The following is a 14761-nucleotide window of genomic DNA, read 5'->3' as shown; positions in this document are numbered from 1 at the left end:
TCTGACCTCTGTATGTGTCATGTCACAGTCTCCAACAAACAAGCAAACAAACAAATAAATAAATGCAATAAAAATGTAAACTGAGAAGAGATCATGGCCTGGGAGATGGCTTAATGGATCAAGTGCTTGTCAGCCAAGTATGAGGACCTGTTGTCCTGAGAACCCACAAAAAGCCAGGGAGACATGGCAGCCCAGTTCTTCTAATGCTCCTGCAGCAGATACCAGGGGTCCTTAAGGGAAGCTGGGAAGCTGGGCTAGCTGGAGTTCAGCAAGAGACCCTGCCTCAGTAAATATGACAGAGGAAGACACTTCATGTCAGCTGTAGGCCTCTGTATGTATGCAGTTGCATGTAAACATGAATATGCACATGGGTTTACACATATCTAAGTAAACACATGAATACCACACACATGCACACACACAAATAAACTCATCATAACATACACACACACAGAAACATGCCTCAACATGCATACACACACACACACACACACACACACACACACACATACACACACACACATATATGTGCACACATGTGGGCACACATATATACTCAAAAGAAAAAAATTAAATGATTAAAAAACAGAAATCCTGTCACCTATAAGACACAAATGAGCCTTGAAAAAACAGTGCCAAGTTAAATAAGCCCATTACAGAAGGAACAGCATGTGTGAGACAATTTACATGAGTATCTAAAGTACTCTACTCATTGATTCCAAAGGGAGTTAACAGCAGGAGGCACGCAACCTTACAGGGAGATTCACTTCTCTCTGCAGAAGCTGGATGGAAGGGCTGAAACACCAGCTTTCTTTCTGTGCATTTCTGCCCTCCACCTTGTAAGGACAGTGTCTTCCGCTCTGGCAAATGGAGCATCAAGGACATTTACTTAGAATCAGAGAGAAGCCCTCAGTAGATCTCAGACCTCTTGCTGCCTGTTGCCCTATCCCAGCCTCAAAACCTGTGAGAGATTATGCTCCTGTTCTTTATAAAGGGACTCAGGTAATTAGTGCAAAAGTGACCATGGGTCTGCAGAGCTCTGGGTAATCCTCAAATCCACTGTCATTCCCTCTTCTCCAGAAGACGTCAGATAAGACTAGGATGAAAGTCTCTTCACCAACTCACACCAGTCACTTGTCTTCCAGATCCAAACACATTTTTGTCACTAAATTCTATGTGTTCTTTTTATATGCCAACTTCAGCTAAGTTTAAGATTGAAACTCTCATACCAGTCACTTGTCTTCCAGATCCAAACATACTTTCATCTCTAAATTCTATGTCTGTTCCTTTCATATGCCAACTTCAACTAAGTTGAAACTCTTATAAAATTAAGTTTCTTTGTTTCTTATTGTTTTAGTTTGTTCCATATTTAGCTACTGAATGTAGCTCATTATCTTATATATGGGAAGCTTATTAATGCAGAATATCTTAATATACCCGTAATTTAAGAATTCACCAATTTATATACTAATTTGGATTTCTTCTTTTATTCAGAAAAGTCTAACTGCTTTAGAGCTTGTCAATGATCTTTAAAACCTTTCATTTATTGCCTCACTAACTCAGTAATAATCCAATACCTTTATTGAATTTCTGTGTTATGTTGCAAAACCTCATTCAATCACTATTTCCTTATCTTACAAATTCTATTGAAAGCATTTTAATTCATTTTCAAGCCTGAAGATCAAAATTCCAAATTTCTAATTTTAAGGTGGACTTTTATTTGGGCTGTCAACAAGTTCCCAAGTAAAGACATGGATACTTATTATTAATTATGAATGTTCGACCTTAACTTAGGTTTGTCTCACTAGGTCTTTTAACTTAATTGTTTCTATTCATCTACATTTTGCCTCAGGGCTTTTTACCTTTCTCTCATTCTGTATGTCCTACTTTCCTGCTTTCTCCATGTCTGTCTGGCCCCTGTCAAATCCTTGTTCTCTCCTATATTTGTGTTGAGAAATTAGTATTGTGGAATATTTGTTTAACTATGCAAAGATGTATTCCATTTGACAAATGTAACTCTTTTCTCCATCCAGCCTAAATCCCTCCTCCTACTTACTCTCTCTGCCCAGAAGTTCCACTTATACCTCCTCCCTCAATATTGGCACTTCAGCTTTTTATTAGACCAATCAGGTGCCTTAGGCAGGCAAGGTAAAAATAGCAACATATCTTTACATAATTAAACAATTATTCTGCAACATAAATAAATGCAACACATCTTTACAAAGTTAAACAAATGCAAGACATCTCTGCATAGTTAAATATTCCACAACACTAATTACTCAACACAAGGAAAGTAAAAGTGAAAAGTTGAATACAAATTTTTCTATAAGTTGAGTTATAGAACTGTAGTTTTTAATTACATGTGTCATTCTGCTTCTTTGTACCTTCTATGATGCTCTTGTATGTTTGTATAAAGACAATAATAAAGCACCCCTATTACTTAATTATCCTTATAAAGAGCTTTCTGTATGTTTTATTTATCAATGGAAAAACGGATTATGAAGAATAGGGAAAAAACATGTCATAGGCGAATATTGGCAATATAATATTGTACATGATAATTGGTTAAAATACAGTTTATTATGATGAATTATTCTATCTCCTTTCTTTGATGACCCATTAGTCAATTGTTGAAAGTTTATGGTGCAAAGATTTCCTTTATTTGTTCTTCTAGGGGAAGATGCATTTTTCTGTTTAACCAAGTTGATGTGAAACTTGCTGTGGACTTCAGGACAGCTGGGACTTGTCATTTTCCTTCCTTGGTCTCCTGAGTGGCACATCCCTTAAGACTTTTGTTTTTGATCAAATAAACCAGAAGATAGATTGACTCCTGTTACACTGAGGTGTTACCTTATTCATCAAGAATACAGCTAAGTTCTCTACCTTTATATATCTTTATTTAGGGAGGGAAAACAAGAAACAAAATAAATAATATTAGATAGTGCTAATGAAGAAAATTGATGATGTGATAAAGAATGCTGGGAAGGCAGGATAATGCTTTAGATTCTATGATCACGAAGGGGTCTTTCTGAGATGTAAGACTGAAGATAACATTTAGAATTCTGAAAGGAGGCAATCATTTTGAATTAGAAGCAAGGAAAAAGAGAGTTAAAGATTCATAATCTATCACCACAGTTCATTAAAGTACAAAATTATGCTTGTGATTATATAATAGTGCCAAGTAACTAGGAGTCTAGTATTTGTAAAATGAATTGGAAGAATATTAAAGAAAAAGGAAGAGAGAGAGAGAGAGAGAGAGAGAGAGAGAGAGAGAGAGAGAGAGAGAGAGAAGAGGAGAGGAGAGGAGAGGAGGAGAGGGGAGGGGAGAGGAAAGGAGAGGAGAGAGAAGGGAGGGTGGAAGGGAAGGAGATTGTCCATGTGATGGCTTCTAGACCTTGTTGGAAATATTTTATTTCTAAGTGTGATGAGAATCTTTGTAGAGAATGTTAAGTCTAATCATTAATTTTTAAAATGTTATTGCCTGCTGCTCAGAAAATCAATTTTAGAAGGACACAGAAGCAGCTGCAGAGTCAGTATGGGGTCTTGGGTAGTCATTTGGGAAAACATCATAGCGACCTGTTCAGAGAACACTTGTAACCAACTGATTTAACATTGAAATCAATGTTTTGAGCATACCAGAAATGTCCATTTCTAAGGAGATTGTATTGGGAGGAGGTTATAAGCCTAGTTTAGACTTTACTGTTGTGTATGACAAGCTAAAAGAAAGGCAGGAGAATTAACAAACTCACTGGTAATGGCATCCAAAACTTAGGGGAGGTACTTCAATCTTTAGTTACTCCTGAGTGTGTTCCTGAATGTTTATATTCATGCAATGCTAAAAACACTGGGTTAATGTGGCTGGAGATGTGGTTCAGCACTTACTGTTCTTGCAAAAAACCTGCATTTGGTTCCTAGCTCGCACATGTTCGCTCATAGCCACCTAGAGCCAGTTCTAAGGAACCCTCCCTCTTCTGGCCTCTGTAGTACTGCACATATTTTGGTGTACTTATATTTGGGCAAAATATTGGACATAAAATAAAAAATGAACCTAAGAATATTATATAAAGTATATTATTAACCTAATTATTTTAAATGATATAAAATATCTGGATATTCAAAAAAATCCAAAAGTTAACATAAATGACTTTAAAGAAGATTTACATTTTATGGAGAGACTACCATGTTATTTTTTGAATGATGTTAAATACAGACAAAATATGTCAAATTGTCAGGCATTTTACTTCTGTGCTGTGCTGAGTTTGTGGGCTTTGTTTTATAAACTGATAAATCTTATTTATAGGCTATAAAATATTTTCAAAAGGACTAAGGTCAACATGGTCCTAAAGCTTAGTTTTTCTCCATTAAAACAACAACAACAACAAAAAAAATGTGATATTTTTCATTCTTCCTTGGCTGACCTTCACTTGCCATTCTTGAAAATTAATGGAACTCAGTCAGCTGAACTTTTCTCAATTCACATTTCTCTACTTTGGGTTTCTTGACAAACAAAGACTGTATGATTTATTGGAAAGGGAAAAATGATCTCACACATGGCATACATAACTACATGGTAGAGAACAAAAGGAAACCCAGAGAAGATAAAATATACAATATATGGTGTTATCAAAGACAATGAAGAACTGCTATATGGGTTTCTGACCCATGTAGGACCAAGGCTTAGATCTAGGGAATGGAGGCTACTTGCAAAGCTTTGGGCCTCCCAGTATCTCCCAGCTCCAGTTCTGCTTTTCCAACTGTAAGTGTGGAACTGTGGATGGGATTCACATAACCAGTTCAGCTTCTTTAATGTTTCAGTTAGAAACTTGAGTAGTGCAACATGATATTGGTGGGTGAGTGTCACAGGATGAGGACACCTGGGATGTGGATTAGTCCCAGGTGTTATGGGGTGAGAGAATCTGAGATGTGGTCCCCAAGGAAGAAATTAATATTTAGAAATTTTATTGGGGTGGATTTTGAATCAATGTGTGAGAAATTCTGAAGAAAACAACACTTGAGAAGGCTGTGGAAAAGGCTCAGTGAGTAAATTGCTCATTGTTCAAGGAGGACCTGATTTCAGATCCCCAGTATCTACATAGTATCAGAGTATGATGAGACATGTCTGTGACTCCAGTGCTGCAGGGAGAATTAGGTGGTTTCCTGAAGCTTGCGGTCCAGCCAGCCTTGATGCAAAGTCATTCCAGTGGTGAGAGACTCTGTCTCCCCCAAAAAGGAAGAGGAGGGCCTTGAGGAAGATATCCTGATGTCAACCTCAGGCCAAGTGAGTATTTTACTAACATTTATTACAACTTCAGAGATCTTCCAGCTATTGCAACATGATGAATCAAATACCACATTAAGCAAATGCTGAGAAAGACTAGTGTATGGAAGGGTGATTCATTCTGCTGGGAAATAGGAAAGAGCAAAACAATCATTACACTAATAGGTGTATTCAAAGGGATGAAAGAGCAAACCAAAGAGCTCTGATGAGTCAGATATAGAACAGAATGAGCAACAAACCAAGTAAAGCAGTAGTGACTGCAAACCAAAGTACACATACATGTCCACGAGTCCATGCTAGTGTATATAAAGCATGTGTGGATAATTGGGAAAAGAAAGGCAGCTTCGTGATTCTTTCTAATCTCAAGACATGTCCTCCTTTCCTTAAATGTAGTCCAAACACAGTCATTTCAACCAAAGAATTTAGAATCAAAACAGTGAGAAAAGACTTTTGAAATGGTATTTGTGAAATGTCTGTGTGATATTAGGAGTGCGGAAGCAGGACATGTAGGTCACGTATGCAGTATGTAACTGACTATAAGTGAAAACATGTTCCTTTTAGAAAGACAAGCTCCCTAGGAACACAATAAACTTTTGATAATAGCTATAGTTTGGTGCTATGGTTACAGTGACTTTTCTCCAACATTGATCTGCTGACAAATTTTCTTTAATGATGTATTGATTTTAAAATAAAAGGAAAGCATGGATGTTTTATGGATCAAAGAGCCAAGATATGCATTTGTTCTAGAAGCAAGGACACACAGAAAATCACCTGGCAGGGCCTCTTTATCAAAGCATCTTTAAAGGAACAAACAACACTGGCAAAGTCATGAGAATGAACACATAACAAGAATAAAATCAAAGCAGTTATTTTTGCAACTACTGCCTGTATTTAATAGTCAACTCATATCCCCATTTTCAATTCCTCTGATAGTTTCAGACTTACATAAGAATTCCATCTGTGAGCACAAGTCAAAGCTTAAATTACATACATAGGGCAGTGTGTGTGAACTCATCTTGGTAACCACACTCAATGACTGTGTGTATTCCTAAAGTCCAAACACTCTATTTCTTTATATTGTATGCAAGATATTAAGAATATACAGCATATATTTAGACACATACCCACATCCTTTATCTCTTATTGCTGTTCTTTTGAATAGACATGGAAGTTGTAATTAAAACTCCTCTTAAATAAAAGAAGCCAATATATTAGTAGCAGCATGTGTATATATACATATGTGTGTGTAAACATTCTTGCATTTGTATATGCAGATGAGTGTGCACAAATGCCACAACTATACATGCAGGTCAGAGGTCATTCTTTGGTCTTAGTTCTCCTTTTTCACTTTGTTTGAGATAAGGTCTTTTTGTAGTTTATCATTGCATATGCTAGGGTAGCAGGGCAGTGAGCTCTGGGACTCCTCCTGTAGGCTCCTCCCATCTCTGCATAGGAGCATTGGGGCTTATGGCACTTTTTAATGTGAGTTCTACATATTGAGACTCAGTTCCTCACATATGTACAGCACACATTTTTATCTACCGAATCACCTTCTCATGCCCCCTACTAACCTTCGGATTGTCTCAGTATCTCAGGGACTAGACTATATAAAAGTTTGATTCTTAGAAATGATACACAAATAGCATAAGATGAGAAATCTTGGGAGTGCACTGTTCTTTACAATAAAGGTTTCTAAGAGGCTGTGACAATGCTTGTTGTAAGTTATGTAAGCCCAAGTCTTCCACACTGGTTAAATGCCTATGTAGATGTGAGCATGCACACCTCAGTAACAGCACCCTGATCAAATAGAAGGAAGTAGTGAAAGCAGCTGATTACCAAAAAGCTAAGTTCTTCTGATCACTGAAAAGCATCTGACAAGTGGGACACATGAATGACCAAGGCATAAACTAAACCATATTTAGGTGTGATGTGGAATAGATAATGCAAAGGTTATTTTATTAGTTTTCACATCATTTTCGAAATTGAAAATCCAGTATCTTTCAGCTCAACTCTACCTAGAAACTTGCACGTTTTTAAATTAATGTGTGATTATCTCCATTAAAACCACTTCAGTGTAATTATTTTAAGTGGGATTTTTTTTTTACTGACAAAATTCATTTTATCACCCAGTGTATTGCCTTAATAATGTAATAATGAGCACAATCCTTGCTGCAATCAACAAGATGGTGTGGTGTGTTATTTTTAATCAAAGATGTCACAAATGAGACAATTAGATATCAAGTAAGAAATGGATTGTTTCACTAGAATGCTGGCGCCAACACTAATTAGATTGTGTGTACCACTACATAGGAAAGCATAGAAACACATCATAAAATTCAGAGTAACTGTGTGACCTTTGAGGATGATTCTTCTTCTACAGTCCAACTTTGACCTTTTCAGATAACGCCCCTGAACTTGCAGTGTGCCACTGTTTGACAAGTAAGTGTCTATAATGAAAGCAGCTTCTGGGATGCCATGAACTGTTTCCCCAGCCGAGGATGACAACCTCTGAAATCCACTGAAAGCTTTAATGGAAACAAACCTGTTTACTTGTAGAAGCAAGGCTTCTTGCGTGAAGAGACTAATCAATTCTTTCACTTGATAGAAATTTTAATTGAAGGCAACATCCAGAGGTGAAAGCAGCATGCAGCTAGCGGCTCTCTCTTGCCAGACTACAATATTAATTGGGACTGTCCTAATATTTTCATTGTTGAATTCACTTGACAGAAACACTAAATTACATTAAAGTTGCTTAGGCATGAATTTTCTGGGAGGCAATCTTTCTAAATTTGAACATATGTAGGAAGCATAAAACTGATCAATTAGAAGGATAATTTCACAATTTGCCCACAATTCAATATCGTATCTGCTTCCCTTTATATATAAAATTCACCTCATGCTCATGTCAATAATATGGGTAATTTGTTTTGAAGCAAATATTTACTCTGAAGTTGTGACTTACCATTTGTTAACTATTTTCTATTTTTTTAAATTTACCATGAGCATTGTGTGATATTTTATAACCTTTGTGTATGCTCAGTTATAGGTTTAAAAACACATATCAATCAATAGCTTACTGAAAAATGTCAAGAATAAATATAATAATAATAATAATAATAATAATAATAATAATAATAATAACAGCATCAAGGTAGAAAAGCGACCCTAATATAAACTGTGTACTATATTATGCATTTCTTGTGTGTTCTTTCTGGAAAAGTAGGTCCATGTAGAAACTCCTCTCCTGGGCTACCACACCCTCAAATATCAGGGGAAGAGAATTTAAAAACTTATTCTCCCATGGAGGGCTCTGTAGCTGGAGAGCTTCTCTCCAGGTGCCACCAAGCTTCGCGGTCCCACAACCCACTTATAAAATAATCACTCAGACGCTTATATTACTTATAAACTGTATGGCCATGGCAGGCTTCTTGTTGTCTACTTCTTCTATCTTAAATTGACCCATTTCTATTAATCTGTAACTTGTCACATGGCTTGTGGCTTACCTGTACCTGACATCTCGCTTGTCATGGCTGCAGCTGGCAGCTCTCCTCCTCTGCCTTCCTGTTCCCCAAGTTCTCTTCTCTGCTTGTCCCACCTATACTTCCCGCCTGGCTACCGGCCAATCAGCATTTTATATACACAGAGCGATGTCCAAAGCAGGGCTCAGCACTGAGGGGAAGATGTGCTTTCTTTTTTATTTTCTACCCACACACTCAAGAGAGAAACTCAAACATCATCAGAGAACCTTCTCCTGCATTAATTACCAAACTCTAAGCCATCATCTTGGAAATATTTTCAAGCATGCCCTACATTTTCTGTTTTACTTCAGACCCATCATGGTTCATACAGAGACCACATCACAGCCATCCTATAGCGATCCGACTTTCAAAAGAGGACCATGACCTACTCATCTTTGTACTTGACATACTCAGCGCAAAACCTGGCACACATTAGGTGCTCATTAAATGCTAATGGTAATAGAATGCATTTCAGTTGCATAATACTTTTTTCATTTCAAATTTAGTTGGGGTTTTATTGTTGGTTTTTTTTCTTTGTTTGTTTTTTGTTTTTGTTTTTTTTGTTTTTGTTTTTGTTTTTTTTTTTGAGCTGAGGATCGAACCCAAGGCCTTGTGCTTGCTAGGCAAGCACTGTATCACTGAGCTAAATCCCCAACTGTTGGTGTTTTTATAGATAGTAGTCTAACAGATTTTTCCTCAGTCAAAATGTCCTTTAAGAGAGCAGAAATGGAGTTCTATTTGATGGTTCACCCCTTTAATCCCAGTACTTAGAAAGCAGGTGGATCACTATGAATTGGTAGCCAGGCTGGTCTACAGAGAGAGTTCCAGGCTAGGTGAAAACAGCATAGTAAACCACTCAGAGTAGAGTAGTTTCAACTTTTTTGTGCACATTCAAATGTGTATCTGTACTTGACAGTTACAGATTTTTGTTTTGTGTATAGTACATGTAGGCATGCGAGAATATACCACAAGTCAACATTGAGCATCTGTCTTAGATGCTCTCCACATTATTTTTTTTTAACAGTTTATTTCTCCTATCATTTAATGTGTACATGAGTGTAGGTAGCATCAGTGTCCAGAGGCTTCAGATCATCCTAGAGCTGGAGATGCAGGAGACTGTGCTGGCAATCAAAGTCAGGTCATTTGGAGGAGAATCTTTTGAGACAGTCTTGGGCAGACAGTCAAGCTTCTGGGTGTTCATAACTAAACTGACAGTGTTATATCTAGAAAACAGTATTTTATAGCAATGTTCTGTGTCCTCTCACAGTTTTCCCAACCATATTCCACAGTGTTTTCTGGGCCTTGGAGGGAGAAGAGGACTCCAGGGAGGATCTTCTACTCATGTCTTGCTAGGTAAACAGGTAGTTAAAGTGTCTACTAAATGTTTCTGTCTAAATCCATGTACTCATTCATCTCCCTGCTGGTGGCTTCAAAAAATGAAGACCAGGCAATGGTCTTCTGCTCTTGATGTGCATGAGTTTCACTTTCTACCTTCTACCATTGTGGAGTCATAGTGAAGATGGTCATTGAGAGATAGGGGATTGACATTGTTATATAATGGGCCACTTGGCTTCTTTTGACATTAGCAATCTGGTTAGACTTGGTCCCTTCTCTGCTACAGAGCATTTATAGTATTCTTTTCACTGTTTAATTATAGTTGTACTCATTACAAACTAATGATAGAAAATTCCATGATTTTTTCATTTTGATCTATAGACTTGCATGCATACAGACACATGTAGACAGGACACACTATGACTGACTAATACACTTAAGCTCATTCCAATTTTACCAGAATAATATATCTCTTGGAAGAGTAAGTGGCACATAATGTTTGCTTTTTATCTCTTGCAACCTTCCTTTATGTCTTTACATAAGTCATACATGGCAGGGGGGAATTTCTAATTTCTGTGACCTCAGAAAGATATACATAAGACAGATCTCTAGGCTTGAGAAATTCATAGAATTTTTAGAAGATATTTATCCACAAAATATTTAGGAAAAAAATACCACACTTGCATACAACAATATTATGTGTTATCATCACAGAGTATAAAAAGTAAGACTATATAAAAACATAAGAAAGAAAAAATGGGAACAAAGATGATGAAGTTTTCTTCCAGTAGAAAAGGCAAGTTTATCTTTGAATGCTATTTAAACTTTAGTTGCTTAGAAGGGAGGCAGGGTGGACAGAGCACCAGGCCAATTCATTCAACCATTACTTCAGACATTTCATCAGGATTTTTCCAGTACTCTCACTTTGTCATCATCTTCAACTTTAATGATAATGATTCTTAATATTTATTAAACAGACTTTGAATTAAAATATTATTAGCAGATATTTGTAAATATTTTCTTTCCACATAGAACTGTTTTTTTTAAACTATGCATATTGTTTCTCCATATTTACAGGTTGCCAAGCAAGGGATGCTTCCCCTTGTGATGTTTACATCAGTGTGGTGCTTCATGTCCCTTTTCCTAGCCATTGTTGCTGCAAAATTCTTGTTCCCATCTCTGTTTATATTCGTTTGTATTCCCTGAGATGCTTTCTAGTACTTTCTATTCTCTGTATGACACCAGTGACATTTCTTCATGTATTTGAGTATGCATTTATTAAGGGAAAAAGATAAAAATGATGTGTATCAAAAAAAAGGAAAAGAAGAAAAAGTAGAATGGATAGGTATAAGATATTATGGCAGATTATTGTATGTACTAGTAAAAAATTTTACTAAAATAGTAGCCTTAGATAATTTGCACTGTTATGGATTCTTATATGTTGATACAAATGTAAACTATTTTTATATTCCTATTTAAGATATTTTGTATATTGATACAAATACAGAACTATATTTGTTATAATGTATACATATTTCTACTCTTATTTGAAATATTTGTATATTCATACAAATGTAAATTTATATCTGTCATACTATATGTATGTTCTACTTCTGTTTAAGATATTCTGTATACTGATATATATTTAGGATTATTGTCATATTGCACTATATATTCCTACCTCTGTTAAAGATATTTTGTGTATTGTCACAATTCTAAAGTCATTGTCATTTTACTGTACATTTGCTTATAGACTGTTTACCTTGTTTACCCGAAGCCTTAGTCCTTAGGTTATTTAGGTAGTTAAGACATATATTTATAGTCACCTATGCTTGTCACCTCTGTAGTTATGTTAGTTAGGTTATCCAGATTTATAGATACATAGGTCAGATGGAAAGGTAATCTTCAAACACTTCATAGACCTAAAGAATATGGCATTTAAATAACTTAAAATTCTGTTAATGTGAGACATAATTGCTCCTGGCAGCACCAATTTGATCTTGAGAGAATGTTGGGCTTCTAAGACATTTCCATTTGGAAGTTTGTCTTCTTGGCACAAAATGGCCTATTGGGCAAAGACCTGCCCTTGCTTCAACTGTCCTTCTGGACAAGCATGACACAAGGAAAAGTGACTTCTGAACTCTGCCAAGACAGGGTAAGATGGTCTTTCAGAATTCCTGCTTCTGAAAATGGTCTGTCATATACTCTAGGCCTGTAGCCAATTTGAATGCACCAACAATGCAGAGAAACATTAGGTGACTGTCCAGGCTGTCAGCTGTCTCTGTCTACTCTTGCAAGATATATATACACCTTTTGGAATGATCTTTGTAACACACCATTTACCCATGCTCTAGACTTCTCTGGATTTTAGTATGTGTTTCTTGCTTGATATTGTTTGTATTGGTTGTAGTTCCATCTTATCTAGGTCATTATCCATCATTACTCCTTGACAATATTTGATAGCCATTCCTTTGTATATAGTCTTGTATTAGGTTAGGTTAGAACCTTCTTATTTAGACAAAAGGGGGAGATGTAGTAGTGGGTAGCTATTCCAGCTGATTTGGAAGTTCCAATCCCCAATAAGGCTTCAGTAACTGTCACACCTACAAGGTGGGGCCGAGAGAGGACGCTGAAGACCCTAGATCTGGATGCACAGGCTCTCTTGGTTCCTGGACCCTGGATTCTGGAGATAGACTGAGCAGAGTTCTCCAGAGAACACCACTGGACTGTGCTATACCTTTCTGAGACCCTGTAAACTATCCCTTCACTCGTAAGTTACCCCACAAAATAAACCTCCCTTTTAACTATGTGGAGTGGCCTTAATAATTTTACCAATACACATCTGCCTCATAAGTGAACTGACCTTATTTGTTGCTGTCATTAAAGATTTATTTCATGTTTATTTATGTATACATGTGTGTGTCTGAATGATTGTATGCTATACATGTGCAGATGCTTGTGGAGACCAGAAATGGCCATTGGGTCTCCTGAAGCTGGGTTACAAGAAATTGTGAGCTGCCCAACATGTGTTCTGGGAACTGAACTCATTCTTTTGAAAGCAGCCTGTGCTATTCACCTCTGAACCCATCTCCATTCTCTAAACTGATATTTGATTGGGAAAAATCTGTTGCTAGGAATATTCCTCCCTTATCTTTGATGGACTATGAGGGTCTCTCCCTACAGTCTATGTAGAGACTGAGTCTTTGACCAACTCTTTTTTTTTCAAGGGAGCTTAACCTTACCTACCACCAGTCACAATTTCTCACCACCTAGTGTTGTATTTTACAACTCCTGCAAGGTTTAAATCTACACACATAATTGCTGTTGTTTAAAAAACTTCAAAAACATTTCAGTACTGCTTGAATGTATTTGTTTTAACATAGAAAAATAATGTAATTTCTGGGTCCTTAATTTGATTTTATTCTCAGTTGCTAGTTGTTTCCATTACTAGTAGATGACTAATTTCATTAGGATCAGGGTTATAACTCATTTAATTGTTTAATCTCCACAGCTTTGCTTAGAAGAGCTACTTTTTCAATGTTTAAGTGCATTGAAAGCTGGCTTGCTTTGTTTTTTGTTTTTATTTATTTATTTGTTTGTTTGTTTGTTTGTTTATTTTTAGGGATTGCTTTTCCTCTTAGCAATTTAAGTAATTTTTGAGGTTAATTCCATTGCATACTGGGAAACTCATAACAATTATGTCATTAGCTTAAGAACAAACAGGAACAAGGGACCATGAAATAATTCAGTTAGATATTTCTCCCTAAACAAATAGCTTATTTTAGAATTTTCATTTTTGTTCACTTGTGGCCCTCAAGCAGAGATGTGACCAAGGATTTGGCCATAAGAGAAGATATGTTCCATATGACCGCAAGGGGATAATTCTCATACTAACCCTATGTCCTCATTGTTTTCTTCGATGGTTCTTGATCAAGGTTACTATTAGTATTATTACTGTTGTTGTTGTTGTTGTTATTTGGATAAGTGAAGAGAGGGTAACTAACAGTGATGTTTTTTCCTGTTTCTAGTAGGCTGAGTTCCCCAGTGTCCTTCTTTCTGGTGTGTGTACCAAAAGTAGAGAAAGTCAGAGGAGAACCTGCGGCAGCTGTATGTAAGCAAAGCAGCCAAGGGACCTCACTCTGGCCAGAGTAGGAAACATCTCTCTGATTATTTATACTCTGGTCTTTGCCTACAAAATCACAGATTAATCTCTCAGTGGACCCATACAACAGTGATCCTGGGAGTGATAGCAAATATTATATGAGATCCAATTTGAGGTAGAGTCACAGGGGTTGTGAAGAGTGAAATGATCTTCTCTGTGGATCTGTTCTATTTCTGTCTGTTTCCCAGTTATGTTACAATAAGAGGCTTCCACTGTGTGCTCCTGGTCTGGCTGGCTATAGACCCACAAAGTAGAGTCAAGCTACTATGGACCGAAACCCTGAGTAAAGTCTGTCTTGAAGTCGTTTCTATCAGGAAGAGCTGATGAATACAGTCTTGATGACAAAGTGCAGTAGGGGCTGACTGATTGGTCTTTTTTTCACCAACCTAGCTCTGAGGCTGGTTACTATGGAGACATCAGGAAACACAGGCGAGAAGAGGTCTGTACCCACTGGGACTGTGTTCATTT

This window comes from Onychomys torridus, chromosome 13 (assembly GCF_903995425.1).
Source record: "Onychomys torridus chromosome 13, mOncTor1.1, whole genome shotgun sequence".
NCBI classification, from domain to species: domain Eukaryota; kingdom Metazoa; phylum Chordata; class Mammalia; order Rodentia; family Cricetidae; genus Onychomys; species Onychomys torridus.
This window is presented reverse-complemented; position numbering follows the sequence as displayed.